The following is a 5025-nucleotide window of genomic DNA, read 5'->3' as shown; positions in this document are numbered from 1 at the left end:
TTAAAGGTCCAAAAGGGACATAAAGGCAGCATAAAAGTAATCCATATGACTCCAGTGGTTAAATTCATGACTTCAGAAGCAATATAGGTGTATGTGAGAAACAGATCAATACATAAGCCCTTTTATACTGATAATCTACACTTTCACTTCCACATTCTGTTGTGGAAGTGATTTCCACATTCAGCCACCAGCTGGTTTGGGCTGGTCAGTGGTGGAAATTTATAGTAAAAAAGGACTTAAAAATCAATCTGTTTCTAACCCTCACCTATCATATCGCTTCCGAAGACATGGATTTAACCTCTGAAGTCATATGGATTACTTTCATGCTGCCTATATGTGCTTTTTTTACCTTCAGAGTTCTGGTCACCATTCACTTGCATTGTATGGACCAACAGTCAAGTCATTTTTATTTCACAACACACATCGTTTCAAAGCAGCTTTACAGAAAATCATGCATTAACAGAAAATGAAACTTTAATATCTACACACTCTTAGAGTCATCATTGTGTAGTTTGATAAATATGATTGTAAATTGTGTATAAAAATGTATAAATAATCATTGTATTTAGAACCCCAGTGAGCAAGCCGAAGGCAACTGTGGCAAGGAACACAAATCTCCATAAAATGTTGGTTAATGGAGAAAAATAACCTTGGGAGAAACCAGGCTCGCTGTGGGAACCAGTTCAAGTCATGGTTTAAAAATAGTAAACTAAGTAAGTGTTAAGGGCCAGTGTCTAAACAAAGATTTTGTATGAACTGTAAGATTGATGACTAAAGTCTTTGAAGTCCATCCTGGATTAACTGTAGAAGTTCACATAGATGCATTGTCTTTTGTTAGTTGGCCGATGAAGGCTTTTATTGGCAATTAATTGATAGTCTATTTATTCCATTTCAAGAGTATAGTCCATCATTAGACCAAGGTGATGCAGGCAGAGATCTGTGAGGTGCATCACAGTTCAACCAGCAGTACATTTCGGTGAGGTCTATCATAAATCCAAGGTTCAGGCAATGGCATATGAAGTATCCCATGTCCTATGGTTGGAGTTGGCATCAGTTCATCCCTGAAATCCATCGTTATAGACTGAAGTGATGTCTGGCTGGCACTGGCTGCATTTAGCCGTCATCTCTCAGAGACACGTAACAGTGGAGTCTGACACCAAGCAGGAACGGAGCTGGATCTGGCCGGCTCTGGTAACCTCAGGAGATGAATCCCGAGGTTGAGACAGGGAAACAAATAGAATAATATTAGCGTAGATGCCATTCCATTTTTTGCAGTTACAGATCATGATAAATATTTCTGGTTCCGGCAGACCTAACTAAAGCAGCCTAATTGTGAGTTGATGGATAAATTAGGTGTATGCCTGGCTAAAGAGATGAGTCTTTATTCTAGACTTAAACTGAGTGAGTGTGTCTACATCCTGAACATTGTTAGGGAGACTATTCCATAGATTAGGAGCCAAATAGGAAAAGGATCTACCTCCTTTTGTGGATTTTAACAGGCCAGAATTTAGTGATTGTAATGAACGTGATGGAATATACCATGGTAGAAGGTCACTTAAGTACTGCGGAGCTAGACCATTCAAAGCTTTGTACGTAGTGAACAACATTTTTTAATATGAAATTTAACAGGTAGCCAATGTAACAATGATAAAATGGGGCTTATATGATCATATTTCTTGGTTCTAGTCAGCACTCTGGCTGCTGCATTTTTAACCAATTGAAGTTTATTTATTGAACTTGCAGGACATCCTCCCAGTAATGCATTACAATAAGCTAATCTTGAGGTCATGAACGCATTCATTTTTCGGCAACAGAGAGCATGTGTCCTAACTTAGCAATATTTATATAGCCTTATTAACAATATTAAAAAGGTGGAAGAATGCAGTTCTACAAACATTGGAAATTAGATTTTCAAAGGACAGATTGGTATCAAATATAACACCTAAATTCTTTGCTTTAGAGGACGATGTAACAGTACATCCATCGAGACTCAAATTATACATTAGCGGCTTATTTTCAGAGGTGTTTGGTCCAATAATTAGTACCTCCTGTTTGTTGGAATTGAGAAGAAGGAAATTTCTGGCCATCCAATCATTGATTTAATTAATTTGGAGAATTGTGAAATTTTGTTGAGTTTCAAAGTTGGGTATTGTCGTCATAACAGTGGAAACTTATTCCACGTTTCCTGATAAAATATACCAGGGGAAGCATATATAAGGAGAAAAGCAGAGGCCCTAAAATTGATCCCTGTGGCACTCCATACTTAACTTTTGTTTGATTTGACAATTCCTCGTTTACACAGACAAAGTGGTAGCGATCTGCTAAATAGGACCTAAACCATGCTAATGCAAGTCCACAAAGCCAACATAATTCTCAAGCCTATTCAAGAGAGTGTCATGATCTATGGTGTTAAAAGCAGCACTAAGATCTAAAAGCACTAGAAGAGAAATGCAGCTGCGGTCAGATAATAAGACCAAGTCATTTGTAACTCTGATGAGTGCAGTCTCTGTACTGTGATGGGGCCAAAATCCTGACTGAAATTGTTCATATATACTATTTCTCTGTAGAAATGAACATACAGTAGTTGGGTGGACACTACTTTTCTAGTATTTTTGACATAAATGGTAGATTTGAAATCAGCCTATAATTATAATTTAAAGTTTCTTGGGACATGTCCTAAGGATAGCGAGGCGTTAATAATATTAAGAAGAGGTTCTGAGATTACAGGGAATATCTCTTTTAAGAGCTTAGTTAGTATTGGAACTAACATACATGTTGTGGCTTTTGATGTTTCGATAAGTTTTGTTAGCTCTTCATGAACTATGATGGCGAAGGATTGAAGTTGCCCGTGAGGAAAATTATGAGACACTGTTTACTGTGGTACTGTGACAGACGATTGCATAATTCAAATTTTATTTCTGATGATTTAAATTTTATCAGTAAAGAAATTCATGAAGTCATTACTCTTGTGCTGCGATGGAATATCTGGTTCAGTCGAGGCTTTATTCCTACCCAATTTCGGCACAGTACTGAATAAACATCTAGGATTGTTGTGGTTATTTTCTGTGAGTTTGCTCAAATATGCTGACCTGGCAGCTTTTAGTGCCTGTCTGTAGCTACAGACACTATCCTTCCATGCACCGTGATATACCTCTAATTTTGTATTCTTCCACTTGCGCTCCATTTTCCGAGCTGCTCTCTTGAGAGTATGAGTGTGATCATTGTACAATGGTGCAGGGCTTTTTTCTAGAATTTTCTTTAATCGAAGGGGGGCGACACAATCAAGAGTGCTAGAGAAGATTGTATTTATATTTTTTGTTATTCAAGTTTGTCTAGACTTTTTGGCGTACTGAGTATATGAGATACATCTGGATGATTATTAGTGAAACTATCTTTAGTAGTCGAAAGAATAGTTCTACCTGAATGATAGCGTGGTGTAGATTGAGTAACATTAGCTGATCGCAGCATACAAGAGACGAGGTAATGATCTGAGATGTCATTGCTCTGTGGCAGAATTTCTATAGTATCAACATCAACTCCATATGCCAGAGCATATTACTGTATATGACATCGTTTTTGCAAGTTCACACCCCTCTTTAACATTATCTCTAGTGATCTCCGACTGGCGAATCTGGACATCTTTAGTGCCGAAATGAATAACAATTTTAGAAAATCAACGTTTAGAATTTACCAGCAGGGCCACATTTACGCATGGGCTTATAAGGGCTGAACCCAGGGGCCTACAACTTCCATGAGGCCCAGCAGGAGGAGCACATTTAAACGCTTTCAACAGCATGAAGGGGGCCGCAGCAGACCAGCGAGCCCATGGGCCCAGAGGTACCTTAAAGCACCCCTGTTAGCCAGCACTTGTAAATTTGATCTCATGTCAGATGCCCAAGCCCCCAAAATGCATATAACAATAGTGGCTGGAGTCTCTATTTCCATGTTGCTCGCTGTTCTACCTGCATCCAGAACAGTACCTGTCGGCTTCTCTTTCTCACTGACCTCCACTAGCGTTCGGATGAGTGTCTCTAACTCATTAACCTTCTCCGTCAGCATGACTAATTCCTTACATTTTATCACATGTAAACCCCTCACTGCTGATGGAAGAAGCTATAGTAAACTTGTGACATGCAATGCAGGAAGCAATAACATGAGCGGATGCCATGACTTAACGCAATTGTTTGTTGTTGTTGTTGTTATGGTTGTTCTTGAGCAGTGAGGGTTTGAGATCAATGTGAATCCCTCACACAAATGTTTGCTGTTGTTGTGGAGGTTCCTGATCAGCAGATGTTTGTGATTGATGCAATAATCCACGTAAAACACAGAGAAAACTAATGCACACAGTCAAAATGCGAGATGCAGACAAGCAGAAAAAAAGAAAAGGAAAAAAACGGGTGCGCACGGTAATAGATGAAACAGTAGAAAAGCGTGAAAAAAACGAAGCATGTGGTAAAATGGCAAAGGATAAAATGATGAGCGTAGATGAATAAGCAATGCTAAGCAGGCTAGCAAGCTACAAACAAACAGGGCTGAGATATTCTTCTAAAAATCTTCATTTGTGTTCAGCAGAAGATAGAAAGTCATACACATCTGGAACAGCATGAGGGTGTGTAAATGATGAGAGAATTTTCATTTTTGGGTGAACAATACCTTTAAAACTGTCTCTAGACTTGTAAAATGCCTAACTACAACACCTAATTATTTTAAAAACTGTGATGAAATAAAGCTGTGTCTTTCTTAAGCACTGCCTCTGCGGATTTTCTCAATGTCACCATTTCACTGATATTAAAAATGAGCAAAACTTCAAATCAATTAACTGCAATCTTTTTTTTTTTTTTTTTAACTACGCTTCAACTCGAGTTCAGTGCTTCGAAAATCACTTTCAGGAGCGTGTGAAGGGCTGGCCGAGGGCGTTGCCACAACGAACGCTTTCCTTTTGATTGACAAATAGAGAAGCCAATAGTATTCCTAGATCTATACGAGTTGACCAATCTAATCAGTTGTGGGAGGGAGTTTAAAATT

This window comes from Myxocyprinus asiaticus, chromosome 40, assembly GCF_019703515.2.
Source record: "Myxocyprinus asiaticus isolate MX2 ecotype Aquarium Trade chromosome 40, UBuf_Myxa_2, whole genome shotgun sequence".
Lineage (NCBI taxonomy): Eukaryota > Metazoa > Chordata > Actinopteri > Cypriniformes > Catostomidae > Myxocyprinus > Myxocyprinus asiaticus.
The sequence above is the reverse complement of the archived record's forward strand: the minus strand, read 5'-3'. Positions refer to the sequence as shown.